A 21,825-nucleotide genomic window follows, 5' to 3' on the forward strand; every position below is an offset into this window, starting at 1 on the left:
CATGTGGGAGAATAAAAAGTGGACTAAAAAAAAAATGTTGTAATTGCTGCTGTTAATGATAATTTATTTTATAATACTCTCATCTACATTTTACAATATATGAATCAATACATAGCCATATATGGTCCATCCATATGGATATATAATGTAAAATATAATGAATGTAAATGCAAAAATTTGATTTGGACTATTGTTAATCAACCTCTCTGTAAACCTATCCATGAGCTTGCTTAACTCATAAAAAAATACTTTGTTTCAATAAACATACATGCAATAATGTAATACAGTTTTGTTTGTATATCAATGTATTTTAATATATGAATCAATATATAGCAATAGGTTGTCCATCCATATATTGCTATATATTTTCAAATATATGAGGAAGTTTCTGATACATTGAAATATATTTTCTAATGTATTGCAATATAAATTCTAGTATATTGCAATATATTTTTGTTTCGTAAGGTACGAACTCCGTCGAGAGTATTGAAGCTGACTTCTGCTGATGAAATTGCAAACTATTTTCTTCAGTAAAATTATTATTATTAATTGAACTCAGCTCTGACTCCTGGTCTTCATTATGACATATCTGGTCCTTGGGTTTTAACTGTAAATTCCCCTACAGTTTACACTGAAAAAATTATCATTTTGTAACAGGAAAAAAAAACACGAAAACAAAAGTATGATGTAGCCTACACCTATCTCTATTAATGGTGAAATTATGCACATTTGTGTCTCCTTACCTTTTTAGTGGAATCCTTTTTCAGGATGGTTCCATAGATAGAAGTCACCCTGGCCTTTAGTTCCGGCAGCCGTGTCAGTAGGTCTTTGGCATAAACTGACAGCAGCCATCCCGGACAAGGCACAGTAACCATCTGAGGCAGCTGGGCAGCGAGACTGCTAGGGTCTGTGGCATAGTCTGGGAATTTCCCAATCACAGAGAGAAAATGGGTTGTCTGGGCAATCCATTGCTCTCTGTGCCTGACGCATAGGCTCCGGTACACAGAAGTTGCACTGTTCCCCAATGAGCGCCCCCGCATCCACCTCACAATCTCCTTATCACACGACAGCCTGCATGATAAAAATAAATAAATAAAGACAACAGATCAATATCAGATGTGCATGAAAGACATTTTCTCATGTTAATACTTAAAACAAAACAGTGTGCCAACCTGTAGGTCAAAACCGCAGGAAACATTTCCCTGTGGACAGGATCGAGCTGGTTCAGAATATCCTGTGACCAGCCTGCCAGCTTTTTTTGCAGGACTGGCATTCAAGATACTCTGTAGCCATGAAGTACCAGCCACTGACATCCAAGACCCTCCTGACAGTCTTGTACATCCCACACGCTGTCAGCGGGAAGCCAAGATGGCGACAGTTGGGCTGTGAGCACAGGAGCCGGTATAACCACAAGCGGTAAGGGATCCACAGGAAAAGCCTGGCATGATAGAAGCTGTCAGGTGATGACAAATGTGCGTTGATAAAAAGACAAATGCTCAAAGGTGAGCAGGATGCAAAAATCGCAGCGGTGTTGGAAAGAAGCCATAAGTGTTAAAAGCATAGTAAAATTTTACTAAAAGCTGAAAAAGGACAAAGAAAGCCACTTTGGCCCGCACGACCAGAAGGTCTAGTACACCTCCTACCTTACTGTTTCCAAAACCATCCACCTGAAGGCGGATAATACATAATAACAAAACAGGTTATGTAATGTACAAATAAGCCAAGTGTAAAAAGATGTCATAAAATTTTACAAAAAGCAGAAAAAGGACAAAGAAAGCCACTTTAGCCCGCACGACCAGAAGGTACACCTCCTACCTTACTGTTTCCCAAACAATCCAACTAAAGGCTGATAATAAATAATAACAAAACAGGTTATGTAATGTACAAAAGCATGGAATTCTTTTATTAAACTACAAATGTAATCCCATTAAAGAGAAGGTAATTCTCACCTGGAACATCTACATGTGCCACTGCAGCAAGCAGATCTTCATCAGATGGTTCCTCTGCAGAAGCTGAGCTGGAGGCGGCCACTGTTAATATCAGGATGAATGAACAGTTTTAAATCTCATTTATTTATATAGTGCATAACACAATACAGATGGTTTCAAAACAGCTTTACAATATGCAAAAATACTGCAGAAGTCATTAAACATGAAACAAATTAAAATTACAATAACAGTGCTAGGATAATGCAATAATTGTAATATAAACCCTACAAAAACATAGCAAAATAAAGTTAGATTCATGCCTGGAGGTGCTGATTCTGACAGCATCTTAGCGTCTCTTCTCCGAATGTACTTCTGCTGAGTTTCCATCTTCGTTCCCGCTCTGGCTGTCTGCTTCCTCACCCACTTGATGAAATTGAAATGGAGTTACACAGAATTAGCTGAAGCCCCAACACTACACAGTCTCTACTGTCTGCATCCTCTGTTAAAGATGTGAACCCATACCCTTTTCTGTCGCGGTCTGTCGCCTCAAAGGTCTTTAAAGGACAAGGTGGCAAAGTTGCCAATCCCAACAACCACCTGATCTTCCTGGGCTGGTGTGTCAGAGCCCTCTCTGACCCGGCGCTCGCTGATGGCAGCCACCATGTCAGGAAACAGGCTGGTATACCACAGCAATGCGTCCTTGCTTCCCATGACAGGAGACTGGAGGTGTCAGCGCCCTCACGCTCCCGCTGATGCACGGACAGCACCATGGCTGCGTAACCAACATCATTGGAAATCAACAATTTTAAGGTTTTACCCCGGTACTGGCCAAACTGCAGGGCGCTTTCACTCAGCACAAGATACAGATGAAGAGGTGCAAAAAAAGATAAGCTGACTATGACAAACAATTGTGTGTGGCAGCATTGGGTGAAAAAGTTAGATTCTTGAAGATGAGAAAAAAAATTGCGGCGGTGGAAAAAAAGTGTAAATGGAATTGCCATGGAATTTAAAAAGCAATATATATATATATATATATATATATATATATATATATATATATATATATATATATATATATATATATATATAAAATTAATAATAATAATAATTAAAAGGCAAGAGAGGTACAAAAAAAAAAGCCAGGGTATGGGCTGGCGTGATCATCTCCTACCTTACTGTTTCCAAAACCATCCATCTGAAAGCTGATAATACAGAGTCACAAAACGTTATACAATGCAGAACAGTATTCTGAAAATAAAACCACAAATGTAAACCCATTAATAACGATGTCTGACTCACCCGCATCTTCTATGTGTGCAGCTGCAGCAAGCAAATCAGCATCTGATGGCTCCTCTGTAGATACCGAGCTAGAAGCGACCGCTGGTAATATTAGAACACGTATTCATAAAAATTTTACATTACAATATGTAAAAGCAACAAAATATCCAATAACAAGCAAACAAGATGACATCCTGAAACAGGCCTGCATACTGCAGCAACTCATCTTTGTTGCCCATTACTGCAGCCGTGGACAAGCCTCCACACTTCCGCTCCCGCCGATGAGAGGCCAGCACCATGGCTGCATATCCAACATCATTAGATAGCAACTGTGACGAGTGGGGTGGGGCCGAGGGATGTGGGAAAGAGCGAGGCCGGTGGAGTGATTGGGAAATGAGCGACACCTGCGACCCACCACCGGTCTCGAGTCCCACAGAGGAGATGGAAGGATATAAAACTGGAGCGACGACAGTGAATGACGAGAGAAGACCAGGCCTGGGCTTTATTTTATGTTTTGGTTTTTATTTGTGTCTTTTTATTTGTGTCTGTTGTCTGTTTTGTGTTTATTTTGTTATTAAAGTCTTTGTTTGATTGTCCGCCGGTTCCCGCCTCCTTCTTCCAGATGAATATGAAGGTTTTATTATTACAGCAACCATTTAAAGGTTTTCCCACGGTACTTGCCAAACTGCGGGGTGTTCTCGCTTAGCACTAGTTAAAAATTTCCAGTGTCCCCTCCAGCAGCAGCCACACAAGCCATGCATGGCCTCCTCCTTGACCCTGGAAGCAGGCCATGACCGTCCAGGGGTGGGGGTTTTCCTGTAAGCAGCGGCCAGGGCTGTTGCCTCGACTGATGGCTTGAGCACAAGCTCACCAGAGGCCTCTCTACAAAAGTTGGCTTTGAAATCCATGTTCTATAAGGCACACTACTGTTAAAACCCACAAACACAATAGTGTGATCTAGCTATTCAATACATCAAGCACTGCATTGATAAGACGAAGAAATAAAAGTGTGTAATCTACAGTACACTCAACTCTTTCCAAAGGGTCGAACAGAAACCTGAGCGGGTGTGAACTCCATGATCTTTCATGTTTGTCCCCCACACCCACACAGGGGGTCACTTTAACATCCTGCTGTTACCTGCACTCTTGCAACGAGTAACAAAGAAAACTGACATACAGTAAAAATTACCTTGAACTTAAAGTAAACTTCAACATTATGTCATACAATACACGTGAAAATGACAGTTCAAGGCAAAAAGAGAAAAAAATAAGTATTTGTGGTTTTACTTACCCAGATAGCAAGCAGACGTTGATTCAACGTCGATTTTTGGTTATAAAGGTCAGTATCGGTCGTCGATCAAATTTCGATGTTGAATCAACGTTCACTATTTGGTCGGAACATCAGAATGTTATTTAGTGGAAAATAAAGCATCGATTCAACGTCGACATCACGTTGACTCATCAACCGACACAGCCGACGCATCTGATTGAAATCATAACGTCGGATCTATGTTGAAACTTGATCAGAGGCATCGGAGATCTGCGCAGAAACATAAAAAAAAGAGTAACTAAATTTATTTTCTCTTCATTATTTTATATAGCCTCGTGGGTTGTCCGTCTGCCACTGAATATTATAGGCTAAGTTACTTAAAGTCTGAAGTGGATTTTTTTTCCCTTCTTTTTTTAATGAAACAAGCGGTGAGAAATCAAATAGAGAGTGCAAGTGTTAGAGGGTCAAGTCAACTATTAGGTCTCATAGTATACACACACAAGCAGATTTTGTAATGAGCTAATCGGGGGTTGAGTGTTTCTGTATATTCTGCGTGTTTTAATGAGCGCGCGCTGAACACGGAGGAGCCTTCATTCAGATTCAAACACTGGAGCGGAGGGAGTTGCCATGGAAACGGGGTGATCGACGACAACACTGGCAAGCTGCAGCTCTGTTTCTTGCTGCAGTTTTCACTGCTTTCGGTAAGTTTAGTAAATTAAAATTTCACAAATATCATATGCCCCTGTGCCTGACATCTCTCTTGCTTGTATTTGACCCGCATCTGTTGAATTTACTTCATAGAAATGGTTTAGTGTTTTCGAACAAGTCCGTGAGCATCTTAACCGTTTTCAGAGGAGGTAACGTATGCTAAATCCATAGACTGAGCTTTTATGAAGAGTTTGGGATTTTAATAACACATTTATGTGTAGATGAGAGGCATTGACAGTTCTGTAAAAGATTTGCTGGTCATTTTTCAATGGATGATTGAAAATAGGCTTTTTTATTTAACCTAAATATACACTAACGTTACCGTTAATCAGTGACGTCATTACATCAGCGTCACAGTTCAAACGCATTTTGATCTCGTCTAATGATAAACAAATATGGATAAAAACTGGTCAGGATATTAATTAAATACATATTCTCTCTCTTTTCTACATTTCTAGTAGCTTGGTTTCTTGTGATAAAACTGTCATTGTATACTGAATATTGTTGGCTCTGTGACAGATTACTTGTTATATTTCTAGATTCTTCTAGTGCTTGATGGCCTTCTGTATCCCATGATGAGCAAACCTCCTGTCCAACAACATCTCCAAGGCACACTGATCCATATGACTAGCAGGTTAACCCCAAACATACACTAATGCTATCCATACCAATTTCTGAAATATTACAATTTAAAATAGCAGTTTTCGGTGAAATGTAATTCATTTCTGTGATGTGCAGCTGTATTTTCAGCATCATTCCTCCAGTCTTCAGTGTCACATGATCTCCAGAAATCATTCGAATATGATGATTTACTGCTCAGAAACATTTCTGATTCTTAACTATGTTGTAAACAGTTGTGCTGCTCAATATATGAATGTATATATATATATAGAGAGAGAGTCTTCTTGACACTAACTTTTGAATAATTTAATGTGTCCTTGCTGAATAAAAATAAGAATTTATTTTTAAAAATGTAGTGTACATTACCATTTAGAAGTTTGGGGTCTATATAACAATCAAGCTTTAAAATAAATAAATAAACTCTATGCTGTTATAAATGGTTTACACAAAAATATAAAACAGAGCTGTTTTTTTAACATTCATATTTATCAGAAGTGTTTCTTTGGCAAAAAGTAGCATATTATAATGATTTCTGTAGGATCATATGATGCTAAAGACTGAAGTAATGATGCTGAAAAATCAGCTTTGATCTAAGCAATCAATTGACCCTTCACAAAAAAACCGCCCTCCTTAAAAACTGTTGCTATGTCTGACAAGCCATGCTGCTCTCACAGTACACACCTTGTTCTCACAGAGCGAAAAATACATCGTGGACCAAAGAGGAAACTGAGGACACACTGACAGAAGAAGACCGAGAAGGTTACTGACTTTACAGTAACAAGGTTACTTGTTATGAAACAAGTTTTCAGCTTTCAAATTTGGCCCACTTTTTTTTTAAGAAATTCAAACAATAAATACTTTTGTGTTGTTTTAATGTGTTACAGATCGCTGTTGTGCCTCAGTTCAAGCAGCACACATGAACGATTGATTCATATTTAATTGAAGCACAAAATAAAAGATGTCACGTCTTTATACAACATTTTTCAAGTTTAAGTCCACCGAATTTAATCTACTCTCCTGTCTACCGTATTTTCTGCACTATAAGGCGCACCGGATTAGAAGGCGAGTTTAGTTGAACTTTATTCTACTATTTAACAATACACTCACATTATTTTTTAATCAATCTTCTCCCACAGATCCATCAATGTCCTCATCTTCTGTGTCTGAATTGAACAGCTTTCTTCATCAAACATGCCGGGTTCCCTCTCATCATGGTTGATTGCTGCCAGTGTACGTAGTGTACCTATTACGTCCCTGTGTCAGCGGGAAATGGTCCGACAGTCAGGTAAACGGAGCGCTTACCAAAGTCGCACAACAACATTTTTAGATTTTGGATCTCAGTGTACACAGAAGGCACACCGGATTATCAGGTGCACACCTGATTTTTGAGAAAATGAAAGGCTCTTAGATGCACCTTATATTTTGGAAAATATGGTAATTTGTTTGTCAGGCAAGATGGCAGTATTGGCGTTATAATAGGTCAGATCACCTGTCAATCAAGCTCACTGTGAACGTTCAATGACATTTTAACATGTATTCACAAAGAAAACATCTCATAATGTTTCACTTCTGTTAAATGTGATGAAATAAATCATCTTTTGTGTGAAGTATGAACAGCTATGCTAATCTTTCTCCTTTTGTTTTCCTGTTTCTCCAGCCTCGCGTGTGGAGACTTCAGAAGATGCCAGACCTCACAAAGATTTCAGATGATGGAAACTATAGATGAATATGTAAAGCTGCTAAATAATCCTTATATTGTAATCATTGCCCTAAAAGGTAAGTTTGCAGGCTGATTTAAGGTGTGCTCCTACATTTTCTGCTTGTACTCCTATGTATTTATGATACAAATGTAAATGACTGTAAATGAACATAAAAAGCTGTTGCATGCCTTTCTCATAAGCACTCGTCTGTTAGCAATGCTAATTTTATTTAACAATGTTATTACTGAGATCATTAAAAAAGTAGTTGTGACAAATGGGGTGGGGCAGAGAGCCTTGGAAACGGAGCGAAGCCGGTGGAGTGATTGGGAAATAAGTAGGGATCGAAAACCGGTTCCATTTTAGAACCGGGTATTTGATAAGACGCGTGCAGCGTCTGAATTCCAATTTGATTTAGACAATGAACAACATTAACAAAAATTATATGATGCAATCACACTTGAAATCTCTTTGCTTAAAGAGACAACAGCCTAATAATCGCGTTGCCTGTCATTAATGTTAATCAAATAACAAAAGAAAAACATTCACTGATCTTGACTGAATATATTTAATAACTTTAATTGATGAATCTTTATTTTATTTATAAAAAGAAAACTATGCAGTGTTTTTAAACTTTTAATTACAGTTTCTGTACCTGAAATTTTGTTTAGTTGTATTTATTTATGATATTGCTTATTGATTTGTTTGTTCCTATCTTATTACTGACTGTTTACTTGTCTTTAACACTTTAATATTTGAAATTTATATTAATCTAGTTGTTTTTGCTATGGTATTATTTTTTTTAAAGCACAGGCAAAATTCCTCTTGCAGTGTTTTGTAGGCTGCTGATTTTTGCTCATGTTATTCAGCTGCAACAGAATGCTTTGTAAAAAGACAAAATACATGTTTGACATCTAAATGTTTGACTTAATTTTTTTTTATATTGGATTTTTTATCTTATTGGAATCTAAACTAGGAATCGATAAGAATCGGAATCAATAAGCAGAATCGGAATTGATAAAATTCAAATGATACCCAACCCTAGAAATGAGGGACACCTGCTCCACTCACCGGTCTCGCATCCCACGGAGGAGATCGGAGGGATACAAAAGAGGAGCGACGACATTGAAGGATGAGAGAGGACCAGGCCTGGACTTTATTTTGTGTCTGTGCAAGACAGTCGTCTGCGAGGGGCTGGCGCGATGTTTTGTCTTTATTTTATTATTAAAGCTCTGTTTGATTGTCCGCCGGTTCCCGCCGCCCCCTTTCTGAGATTGTGAAGTTTGTATGCCGTTACAGTAATATTGTGACTTTATTAAACAATCCTCTACGAAGATACAGTTTCACAGTGTTATCAATGTACTTTCAGAAAGGAACTTGTCAGCAAATCTACTTCACAGCACATCAGTGAAAGCAGTTAACAGTTACAGACGTGTGTGTTTGGATCAGGGTCAGAGATCTGAATTCTGCAGGTAGGTAGATCTCCAGGAACAGGATTGTACAGCCCTGTTATATTGGTAATGTATGATGGATTTTGTTTTTATTGCAGGTTTCCTGGGATGACTGTTGAAGAGATCAGCACATCAGATGTTGGCCTGGACAGCTGTACCTACAGCACACCACACTTTGCATGGATAGCTGACTACTACTATTATGTTCTGTGAAGGTATTATTGTAGCAAACCTGAGCACCTGTGACAGTGGAATAGTTGTAATGAATATGCATATTTGTACATTTAAAGTCACAGATACATTTTTTTTTAGTACTAACAATATATGTTTTTTTTTAACTAATTCTCTCCAGCAAACACAACACAACAGTCACACCATTTCATATTCTGAGGTGCACAAATCCTATTCTACAAATAAGAGAACAACAGTATACTAGTGCTCAGTTTAGCCCCTTTCACACTGAGGTTCTAGATAATACACGGGTAATGTGTCCCAACAATTGTCCCTGGATCGTTAGATTTTGGTTCATTCACACTGCCAGTGATTTTCCGGAATCTGTGTGTGCGTACACACAACCCATAAAGATCCCGTAAAGACACATGACATTACAATGTGACGTGTTTTGTTTCACTTAAGCTGGCGTCAGCTTCAGAACGGATAGTGAGGAACTAACTGATCTCTGCTTCATTACAGTTTGCACTTATTTTTTCATCACAAACATTGATCTGCCTTTTTTTTGGGACCACCGTGCATTGTGAAAGGGTCTTTAGTCTAGCACACTACACAGAAGTTATTTATTTACTATTATTATTATTTTATTTTTTATAAATTAGAGCAAATTGAATGGAAATTTACTTAATAGAAACGGTAAGTGCTTTTGGAAAATGGCTGAAGACTCAGCTGCTCAAATTAATAAAGGCAGGTCATTCTACCATGATCTTATCTACAAATACTACTATTCTCATAAAGTCTGTAAATATGTCCAGTTCTAATAAACACATTTCAGGAAAAAAATATTCAAAAATATGAGCAAAATGAAAGCCAGCCCTGCATAAATCTGGTATAACTGAGCCTGTGAATTTGTTATTTTGTAGAATAGGATTCATGCACCTGTAGTGAAGATTTTGAGAAGGTTTTGTTGTGTTTGTGAGAGAGAAAGAAACAAAATACAAGCTTGCAACTCCAAAAACATTTTCTTGATGATTGAAATATTCTCTACAAATACAAATTCCAATGTCACAAGTGCTCAATTTTGTTATAATAATGTACAGTGTCTCGATTGTACAGTAGATGTACTGTATGCAAATATAACAAAGGGACATTAACAACTGAATATTCAGGGGATGCAAACTTGTCACCTTTAAGTAAAAATTGACATTTTGAATCCAAAAATCATTTGCATGTTTTGTGTAGATCCAAACAAAAGAGTTTTTAAAAGTGAATTAGTTAAATAGCACATGCTAAATAACACAAGGCGTTTTTTGTTTACATTTTATATACGTAATAAAAAGAAAAAAAATACATGTTTTACATCAAATGTTGCCATTTTATATGAAAATATACAAAAGATAATATTTTTAAGGCACATGATAAAAAAAATTACCCCCAAACTTTAGTTGAATTTAATCATGGAGTCATAGGACATGTATATATATAAAAAAATCTAATAAAAGTTAATTTTATTGTCTAATTGTGGCCTACATGATCAAACGTTGCATCTTTTGTGACCCACTGAAAATAAGTAAAACACATTTGGTGATTTTTTTTTTTTTATTCTGTGAATATAGCTTTTAATTTGTGACTTGACACAATTTATATTAGCCTATAATATACTTTATACCTATTTGTGTGTAAAGCATTTTCTTTGCTAGACTTGTGCTCTACACATGTATTTGTAACTGTGTATAAACTGTATTGTATAAATAATAAAGAAATTGTGACTGAATGTGATGTGTTTAATAAAGTTTTACTTATACATGCTAATTTATTTAGTAGTAAGTATGTGAGATTTTTAAAACAAGCAGAAAATGTTAATAGTAAAGTAGTTTTACCCAAATGAAATCAACGTCGTTTCAACGTTAGGTAAGCAAACCAATTAGATCGATTTTATGTTGAAAACGTATTGATTCTCTGACGTCGTTTCAACTAACTGAAAATCAACGTCGATTCAATGCTAGGTAAGGCAACCAATTGCGTCGATTTTCCGTTAGTTTTGAATGGCATGCCTGACGTTGGATCAACGTTAACCCGATGAGCAAAACGATGTTGGATCGACGTCGTAGATCAACGTCGTTTCGACGCCACGAGAAACGTCGATTCTAGGTTGATTCTATGTCAGTTTGCTATCTGGGTAGTAAAACCACAGTTACGTGTCAATGTTTGGTACAGTACAATACTTTAACCATTAAAGGTAAAGTAAAACCATGTTCAAATTAAAAAACATACAAAACTACCAAATACTGCTACAAGTGTGATTGCATCATATAATTTTTGTTAATGTTGTTCATTGTCTGGTTGACTATACGTCTTGTATTCATTTTTTTTTTTTTAATCTGTCATATGCACATAAACTTACAGTCACCACTGATAACCTACTACTAAATATTGTAGAAACTTAATTTTCTGTAAAGTTGCTTTGCAATGATTTGTATAGTAAAAAGCGCTATACAAATAAACTTGAATTGAATTGAACAACAACCCGCCTGGCAAAAACATGATAACTAAACGTTTTCCACATTAACACCTCGTTTACTCATCAATAAGGATGCATCTAACTACTGTATTTACCAAAAATAATTCATAACACCTTAACGAAAAAAAGCGACACTTCAACTTTTACAGAAAACGGATTTCTTACATCAGCAAAAGACAGCAATTTGCATCTTAAATTACTCGTAAGTTTACATAGCTGATTGACACGACATACATCGCTTAAAGTACTTACAGTTACCAAAGTATATGACCAAAATGGGGAGCTTCGCATCAGGACCAATTGTGGTGCACGTAGATTGGAACATCCCGACGGGCCAATCAGCGTGAACGTAAATTAGAACATTTGAAACAGAATTAGAACCAAAGATCGCACTTGGCGGATCCTGCAGCTCGCTGTTCGTTCTTTTCTGTTTTCGCGCACGCGCAGTGGCGCTTTCACGCATGCCCAGTCGGTAAAATAAATTTTCAGTAAAATAAAATAAATATCAATGAAATATCAGTAGTAGTTGTTGTTGTTGTTGTTGTATAGATGCAGAACACCAAGTGTGAAATAGATTATTTATTGTAAACTACAGTACAATACAATAAAACATGATGATGATGATGATGATGATGATAATAATAAAGCATCAGAGCAGACACATGGCATAACTGTTCTGTGCAGAGACTTTATTCCTCTTTTTTTAAACCACATCAATCACACATAATGTCTTTTTTTTTAAAACACTCACACACACAACTATATACACCTGGCCCAGCGAGAATGCGAAATCAGTCCGGGGCTCGACCCTGGTCCCTGTCCTTCATCTCCCTCAGCCAGTCCTCCACACTCTTACCCGCCGCAGTCGAGCAAAAATGTACATTGCCGTAGCGGGTGTGTCCGGTCTCCCTCCGCTTTGGCTGGCCGCATTTTCTGCACTTCTGTGCTTGTGGCACGCCGGCCCGGGCAGCGACGACTGTTCCTGCCGCTGCCCTCTGCTCAGCCTTCTTCCTCCTCGGAGGACGATCCACAGCCGCTGCTGGGGCCGGCGCTGTCGCCGCGGCGGAACCCGCTGCTGCTGGTGGTCGTCCCTCTGCTGCAACGCCCCTCTGCTGGAGCTAGCCCTCTCCTTCTCCCGCTGCGTCCTGGTGAACCTGAGAACGGATTTCAACGTAGTATTGTAGTTACACGTGCAATTTGGAGAGCATGTCATTCAAGCATGTCACTCCCATAACACTGCCCAAAGCACCAAACATACCACAGCAAGAGGGTCCTGCAATTCAGCTCGTAGAGCTGTATGGGCACCCGAGCCATCAGCCTCTGGTGGCCCAGCACAAAGTCCCGGATGTGCTGGTAACGAAGCAGTATGCTGTCCCACCGCGACCTCCGGGCACCGTGCGCACGGGTGCCAGAGGGGATCAAGCGGCAGAGCTGGGTGCATACTGCCTCTACCAGCCGGCTTGCGCTGGGACTGCTGGCAGGTCCAGAGGTCTGTCCGACCAGGCAGCTGCGGACAAGGGACAAAAACAATGACAGATATGAGCGTGATGATAATGAGCAACATTACATAAAGCAGCTCGCGTGTACATCAGGGAAATGCATGATGGAGGTGTAGCCTTACCGACTTCACTGCCATGAAGCGCCCCCGAGCTGGCCTGTCCCTGTAGCGGGGAGGGTAAACTACCCGGGCCCTGTCGTGTGGTGACAGGGCCTCGTAGAGCCCGATGAGCTCATCTACTCTCCCCTCGGACAAGGCCGGGTCGTGACGCAACCCCACCAAGGCCGTGGCCAACTGGACCATGCCCAGGTACCCCGGCTGGTCATCCAGTCCTCTGTAGTCCTGCAGACACACGAGCAGAGTCGGAAAACAAGAAGTCAGTTGGAAGGAACAGAGCGCAGTTTTTGGTGATGTGAGATGCACTGCAGTCGCAGACCGCAAAGAGGTGGCGTGCTTACCTCAGCAGCCTGCCGAGGCTCCGGCGAGGACCGGCCGGGGGAGTGGGGCGCGGGCTCGGGGGACCGGTCGGACGGGATGGCTCGGGCGCGGGTGCGTCAGCCGGTTGCCCTGACCGCGGGTCCGTCTGAGGAGCTGGGAACTCGCCGGGCACGTGGAGGGTGCGGTCCTCCACCTCCTGCTGGCCGTCGGCGAGCTCGTCGTCCTCGACGAGTGGGGGAACGTCCCCCCCGCGTCCGTAATGCGTCACCCTTTGGCTGAGCTGGTCAAGGGAGTGCTGCAGGGGGCCATTGTAGGAGCGGAGCAGCGGTCGTCCCTCCTGTGCCATGGACGCCGCCCTGTCCTCGTTGCACTGCGTCACCCCCTTCAGGAGAAAGCCTGGAAGTGCCAGGGATTGGCACTTTCTCCTGAACAGGAGAAACCCAGACGCGTTGAGCAGTTTATTCAGTGCACACAATGTGAATGACAATGAGCCGATGACAGTGAAAGATTGACACGACAGTGAAACATGTGGTCTACCTGGAATGAAGCAGTTTAGGTGAAGGTGGAACGACTCCAGGGACGTGGAGCCTCGCGCACAACGGTACACCGGCAGGCTGATCCCCCCCCTTGGTCAGCCTGCCCGTCTCGGTGTACAGCTCCACGCCCGGCGGGTCCTGGATGCACCGGAGGTGGCGCCGCTGCTCCGTCCAGATCGCCTTGATGCAGTCTTGGTCCAGCAGGGGAATCCCCATGGTGTCTCGCCCGTTGGCACCGCCGAAGGTTTCCAGGAGGTCACCGATCAGCCACTACATCTCCGCCGCTCCACGCGTGCGGCGACGGCAATGGAGAGCCATGCCCCGGCTGACGTGCCTCCACAATCTGGCGTCGGACGAGAAGGTCATCCCCTGCGCCTCGAGCGTCCTCTTCTTGGCCTTGAGCAACCGGGCCGCGTCCTCTGGGTCCCACAGGAAGATGCACGAAGACAGCTGCTGCAGGAAGGACTTGTACAGCTGGTGGCTCTCAGTGGTGACACCTGACGCAAAGTGCCGCATCAGGTGCCAGATGTCCAGCCGGACCACCAGCTTGTCCCACTTCCCGAACATGTCAGCTGTCTTGGATCCCCCGCGGGACGAACAGCAGTCCCGGTCAACGTAGAGGAGCTGAGGCGGCTCCACCCCAGCGTCTTGATACCGCCGCATTAGCCCCACAGCCATGGACAACAGGCCGGCACCCTCGGTGTCCGTGAGCACGGACATGAGCACCTGTCCGTGCTCATTGCCAACGTTCGTTGACCACGCTGCGGTCTGGGCGGCGGCACCGGCAAGCTTCCGGGTCACCTGTTTGAAAGAACAAAGCATCTCAGTAAGGCTGCACGCACATAGCCAGAGCATGAAATATATATACACAGCACCACATTTACCTTCTTGGTCGAATCCATCTTCAGGACCGTCCCAAAGACGGAGGTGACCCGGGCCTTCACGTCCTCCAGGTGAGAGAGGATGTCGTGGCAGTACACCAGTAACAGCCACGCGTACTGGGGCACGGGTGGCGGTTGCGGTGGTGGGGTGCACATGCGCAAGACAGCTCGCGACGTGAAGGGCTCCATGACGCTGAGGTAGTGTATAGACCACCGCATCCAGGCCTCTGTGTGTACCTCACAGAGTTTTTTGTACAGCTGCGTGGCGCTGTTCCCCCGAGTACGCTCACGCAGCTGGATGATTACCCACCGGTCGCAGGCAAGCCTACAGAGAAGCACATCACATCACGTGTTACAGAAGAGAGAGCCACACACAGACACGCCGACAGTGTTCAGACAGCTACTTACTTGTAGGTGAGGATTGCCGGGAAGAGGGCGTGATGCCCCTGTCCCAGCTGACCCACGACCTCCTGCGACCAGGCAGCTACCTTCCTCTTACACCGACAGCACTCCAGGTACTCGGTGGCCATCAGGTACCAGCCGTCGATGTCCAGGACCCTCCGGATGGTCTTGTAGAGCCCACACTTCGTGAGGGCCCTATTACAGCATGTCGGCCGGACCCCCCACAGACGCAGGGGCGTCCAGAGGAACAGCCGACACGCGAAGAAGGCAGCCGGTGAGTCGGGTGGCTGAGTGTAACTCGGCCGGGGCTGAGGGGGGTCCCACCACAGCTTGAGGTCTGTGGTGAGCTTGGTCCTCCCCTCGCTGTCGGTCTTAAACAGCGCCCGGCCGATCCACTCCTGCTCTTCCACGGTGAGAGCTGTCCGCCAGCTCTCAGGCAACCGGGACTTTGAGGAAAAAAAAACAACACAAACAAACACACTGTAATGAGGCTGAGAGGAGGTGCTACATGCAGTTTGACCGTCAACTCCACTGAGTGTGTGTGTGTGTGTGTTTGTACCTCAGCCGAAGCAGGAGTGGGTGTCGCGGGCTGCTCCACCTTCCTCTTCGCCGGCACTGGTGCCAGGGTGTCCTCCCCAGATGGCGTCTCCTCCACGGTCAACGCCGGAGCCCGAGCCGGAACGGAGAGCGTAGGTGGAGCAGCCGCAACTGCAACTTGAGGTGGAGGTGGTGGCGGTGGGTGGGGAGGGATGGAGAACAATGCCGGAGGAGGTGGAGATGGAGGCCTCACCACCAGCGGGAGAGTCTGAAGGACCTGTACGTGAGCTTCAGACACATTCACACACAACAAAATGGCATCAGCACAATGATAGTCATTAGATAGTCACAGTGATAGTGATTAGATGACGTGCAGCATGACAGTGATTAGATGACGTGCAGCATGCCAGTGATAGGGCAGATCGTTTAGTGCTACAAGGTGAATGTTAAGAGATGCAGCGTGCCAAGGGAAGTAGACATATGAAGGTGTTTAATCAACTCTACATTACCACCACGTTAGTGAGGATGGCACATCTACCACCGACAAAGACGGCTACATTACCTGCCAAACCTACCTTTGTCCTTCAAGCATCAGCTGTTGCGACCAGTAAAAGAAACCATTACAGTTAATATAAAAATACTGACAGAAGAATATATATTGAGGGCAAATGTTACAGTGTGACACGTCTAGTGTGGTGCCAGTTACCCGTTTCAATGTCAGTGGCCATCTGGACCAGTTCCACGGCCGTCACCTCTGTGGTGGGGGGCGGGGGTGGCGGCGGAACCGAGGGCTGCTGGTCTCTGACAGACGTAGACACCGCTGTGGGGGGAGGGGGTTGGGCAGTGGTTAGTTAATCCTGTACACTGAACCTCTGTTGTGTTAAAGAGAATGACAGAGATCTACCTGGAACTGCAGGCCGTGCTGGTGTGGTCATCAGCTTCCTGACCTTGGCCTGCAGCTCACCTGGGGCCATTGGACGCCTTCCCAGTAGGGCCGAGAACGTGGGAGCGATCGGCTTGCGGGGCGGCAGCGCGGTGGAAGCAGCGGCCTTGCTGGGGCCACTGCTGGTGGTGGTGGTGCTGCTGCTGCTGCTGCTGGGAGGTGGGGTGGTAGCAGCCGCCTCTGCCGACCGCTCCTCGTCTCGGCCCAGGATGTACTTCCTGGCGGCGTCCATCGAGGTCCCAGGCTGCGGTGTCTTCCGCCGTAGCCACTTGACAAAGCTGCAAGACAATGATCAAAGATTAACACGCATATCAACAAGTCACAGTACCCTGTCAACAGTCCACTGCCCTTCACCACAACAGGACTTACGTCTGGTGCTTCTTCTCTGTGGAGTCATACAGGTCCTTCAGGGTGGCCTCCTTGTAGTCCCCAAAGCCAACAAGCGCCTCGCCCTCACACCCAGGCTGAGCGGCGCGAGCCCGGGCCTCCTCGTGCACCCGGTGGTACTGCACCTGCTCCGCAAATGCAGGGTGGGCGCACGAGTACCGGGCGAGTGCGTCCTTGTTGGCCATAAGGGGGCTGTCGGAGCCACTTTTTTCCCGCTCCCGCTCCCGCTGGTGGCTGGCAACCAACTGCGTGGTGTAGCCCACGTCGTTCTCCAGTAGCCAACGGAACGTTTGACCCTGGTACTTCCCAAACTGAATGCTGTGGCAGCCCAGCACCAGCATGGGGTCACCAGGGTCACCGCCCTTGGAGACGACGTGGGCTTGGGCCTCCTTCTCCACCTCCTCCGGCTTCTTGGCCCTCGCAGCAGCGGCGCTCCCGTGTGGCCCCTTAGCGGCGATGAAAGCCACCGCCTCATCAGAGGCCCGCAGTAGAAGCTGCTGCGAGGCCGTTGTTTTTAAATTAGCAAAAACCATCTCTAGCATGACAAGAAATGACACAGCACAGCATTAAGCGAGCATTACAGGTTAAACTGCATGTTAATTGCCATATTAACTGGAATATCACACACAAGTTTAATGACATACTAGTCCTACACATTCACTATTGAAATATTAACGTTAACAAATTAACATAACGTGACACAACAGGTAAATAACGTGACACAACAGGTAAATAATGACCCCAGGGTTAGCCCCCCATGCATTGGCAGCCATTAAACAAACAGGCTTATTGTTAATGCATAAAAAATACACTTAAACTTTATCTTTAGATTTCACATGGTGATATTATAATCTTAGGGGTCTAAAGATACTAACTGTATGGTCTTTTCATAATTTAATTTTGTTTTCAGAGATCGTCACATGTTGTCCCATTAATTTCCAATGCATTACATTACATTACATGCTAGCGATCTCTCAAAATGTTTTTAATCTTTGATCAGACTGCATGGTTATCTTCCTTAGACCCTGTAGATGTAGTTACTACAGTTTGGAGTCGAAATTCGAAGTGTAAATATAGTTTAAATGTGTAAACAGGTCGCCTGACGTTGACGTTCACGTAACGTATCTTTTAAATATCAAAACCAGCAAGACGTAATAATACATAGTCAAATTCCATGTCAGCACATTGTAAAAGTACTCTGGGAAGACAATGTTATTTCAGTACATTCGTAATATTCTATTTATTTTTGTTTTACTCACTCGGTGACTCGGTTTCCGTCAGGTCCGGTTTGTTTATGGTTGCTATGACAAACGCTCGGAAAACCGAGCTGCTGATTGGCCCAAAACGCTCGGAAAACCGAGCTGCTGATTGGCCCAAAGCTGAAAACGCTCGCTAAACGCTCGGAAAACCGAGCTGCTGATTGGCCCAAAGCTGAAAACGCTCGGAAAACCGAGCTGCTGATTGGCTGGCATCCAGAGACCATTGCTGGGCAGAGAGCGCAAGGATGACACGCAAATTCGTGAAGCGTTCCTCATTTTTGATTGATTTTTAATCGTTAAACGTAATTAAGATTAAGGTGGATTAAAAAAATATATTTTTGGCTTACATAGTGCCTAAAACATGCACATATATCAAACTTTGTGAAATGACAGTTCGGAAGCATTTTATTTGCCTTTTTTTTTTTTTAAATGTATGAGGTGGCAGCAGAACATGCACATAGAAAGTGCCTTAAACATGCACAGTTCGGAGGCATTTTATTCGCCTTTAAAAAAATATATATATATATGTTATGAGGTGGCAGCAGAACCTCTGCACAACACAGTCCAGGAGCCCCAGTTTACCTCAAAACAACCCCCCACAAACAATGTGAACTTTGCTGACTGTCTCTGTAAATACAGATCAGATATTGCGTGTTTAAGTTAGTGTAAAATAAGCAATATCCTGTCGCCAGCAGGTGGCGGTATGATAACTGAAATATTGGCCTTAAAATCTGTTGAGACCAGGAATCTTATCAAATGTGAAGTTTAGGGCAGATCAGACATTTCATGTTTATTTTCATTTCATGACATTAGTTTAACAAGTCATTTCCTGTCTCCAGCAGGTGGGGCTATAATTATACTTGAATATTGGCCTTTAGATGTTTTCAGGCCAGGACTCTTATAAAGTGTGAAGTCTGGGGCAGATTGGGCATTGTATGCATGAGTTACAACAACTTCCTGTTCATAGAATGAATAGCATCTTTTAGCACATAGTAAGTGTTGCTATCATGTTTGAGAATATTTCTAGCATTATTAGTATACAATAGCATATTTTACTGTGTTGCTTATAGTGCATAAAAGTGTAAAACATGTCACTTCCTGTTGCCAGCAGGTGGTGCTATGACTATTCTAATACAGGCATGTTGATGTGTTCAGGACAGGAATCTTGTCAAATGTGTGAAGTTTGGGGCAGATTGGACACTGCATGCCTTAATTACAGTAACTTCCTGTTTCACTGCATTAATAGGATAGTTTAGCATTTAACTAAGTGTTGCTAGCATGTTTTAATATGTTTCATACACTGGAGGGAGCTGGCCAACTGATTTATCTGAAAAAGTGGTGGTTTAGCTAGCTAGTAGAGACTTGGATCATCAACACAAAGAAGACACAATTGTAATTAAAGCTGCAAGCAGCGATGAACGGGCCCTCGCACCCGGGCTCACCGGCTGCGAGTGGCTTTAGTAAATAGGTGAACGGTGAGAAATATGCATCTAAACTCATAAATATAAGTAGAAAATATCAATGTTTATTCCATATATGTGCCAATCTTCCTGTTGCCAGCAGGTGGCAATATACCTGCTCTAATAGATCATTATAATGGAATATTGGCCTTCAGATGTGTTCAGGGCTGCACTCTTATCGAACATGTGAAGTTTGGGGAAGATCAAACATTTTATGCCTGAGTTACAACAACTTCTCTTGCTGTGGCGAGACATCAAATTTTGTCATTTTTGCCAGGGAGATGCTCTTTAACAAAAACTCAAGATTGACACAATTTAACATTACACAGGCCTTTAGATTAGACTGACCACAAAAATACATTAATGTCAAAAAATCTCTAGGAGTAGTTTGTCTCAGTGTAAAATATGTCACTTCCTGTTGCCAGCAGGTGGCACTATGAATATAATCAAATATGGGCATGTTGATGTTTTCAGGACAGGACTCTTGTCAAACGTTTGAAGTTCGAGGCAGATCGGACATTGCTTGCATTAGTTACAGCAAATTCCTTTTTCACTGCATCACTAGCATGCTTTAGCATTTAGCTAAGTGTTGCTAGCATGTATTTGTATGTTTCTAGCATGTTGCCAGCCTTTTTAAAACTTGTTGACACTTTTTAATATGTTCCTAGGAGTCCATAACAATGTTAACCGTGTAACTTCCTGTTTCCAGCAGGTGGCGCTATGACTATTACTGAATTTGGTCATGGGTGTTTGTTCAGGACAGAACACCCATCACACGTGTGAAGTTTGGGGACAGATTGGACATTGCTTGCCTGATTTACAGCAACTTCCTTTTTCAAGGCAATAATATGATGCTTTAGCACTTAGCTAATTGTTGCTAGCATGTATTAGTAGGTTACTAGCATGTTGCCAGCATATTTAACACTTGTTGGCACTTTTTAATATGTTCCTAGGAGTCCATAACTGTGTTAACCATGTCACTTCCTGTTACCAGCTGTTACCAGCAGGTGGCGCTATGACTATAACTGTATTTGGTCATGGGTGTTTGTTCAGGACAGAACACCCATAACACGTGTGAAGTTTGGGATAGATCGGACATTGCTTGCCTGAGTTACAGCAACTTCCTGTTTCATTGCATTAGTAGCATGCTTTAACACTTAGCTAAATGTTGCTAGCATGTATTAGCATGCTTATAAAATTTTGCCAGCCTATTTAACCCTTGTTGATGCCTTTTATTATTTTCCAAGGAGTCCATAACAGTGTTAAACATGCCACTTCCTGTTGCCAGCAGGTGGCACTATGAATATAATCAAATATGGGCATGTTGATGTGTTCAAGACAGGACTCTTGTCAAACGTTTGAAGTTTGAGGCAGATCGGACATTGCTTGCATTAGTTACAGCAAATTCCTTTTTCACCGCATCACTAGCATGCTTTACCATTTAGCTAAGTGTTGCTAGCATGTATTGGTATGTTTCTAGCATGTTGCCAGCCTTTTTTAACACTTGTTGACACTTTTTAATATGTTCCTAGGAGTCCATAACAATGTTAACCGTGTAACTTCCTGTTTCCAGCAGGTGGCGCTATGACTATTACTGAATTTGGTCATGGGTGTTTGTTCAGGACAGAACACCCATCACACGTGTGAAGTTTGGGGCAGATCGGACATTGCTTGCCTGAGTTACAGCAACTTCCTGTTTCACGGCGAAACATCAAACTTTGTCAGGCCGCCAGGGACACACCCCTTAATGAAAACTCAAAAGCTTCGCAATTTAACGTCACAAAGGTCTTATGATGACCCTCACCAAATTTGAAGATAATCTGATTAAAACTGTAGGAG

At 43.0% G+C, this 21,825-nt stretch overlaps 2 long non-coding RNA genes across 3 annotated transcripts; both read left to right on the forward strand.

The window, feature by feature from the left end:
• Positions 1-4,804: 4,804 nt before the first annotated feature.
• On the forward strand, positions 4,805-6,562 carry LOC132097097 (uncharacterized). Of its 2 annotated transcripts, none has more exons than XR_009422663.1 (3): positions 4,805-5,177; positions 5,724-5,818; positions 6,502-6,562. It is a non-coding gene; the product is annotated as an uncharacterized LOC132097097 (long non-coding RNA). The 2 variants fall into 2 exon arrangements; XR_009422664.1 differs by lacking the exon at positions 4,805-5,177 and adding an exon at positions 5,224-5,333.
• Positions 6,563-6,895: 333 nt separating this feature from the next.
• LOC132097098 (uncharacterized) lies at positions 6,896-8,742 on the forward strand. The gene is made up of 3 exons (XR_009422665.1): positions 6,896-7,090; positions 7,463-7,581; positions 8,479-8,742. It is a non-coding gene; the product is annotated as an uncharacterized LOC132097098 (long non-coding RNA).
• Positions 8,743-21,825: the final 13,083 nt, after the last annotated feature.

This window comes from Carassius carassius, chromosome 21 (genome assembly GCF_963082965.1).
Source record: "Carassius carassius chromosome 21, fCarCar2.1, whole genome shotgun sequence".
Lineage (NCBI taxonomy): Eukaryota > Metazoa > Chordata > Actinopteri > Cypriniformes > Cyprinidae > Carassius > Carassius carassius.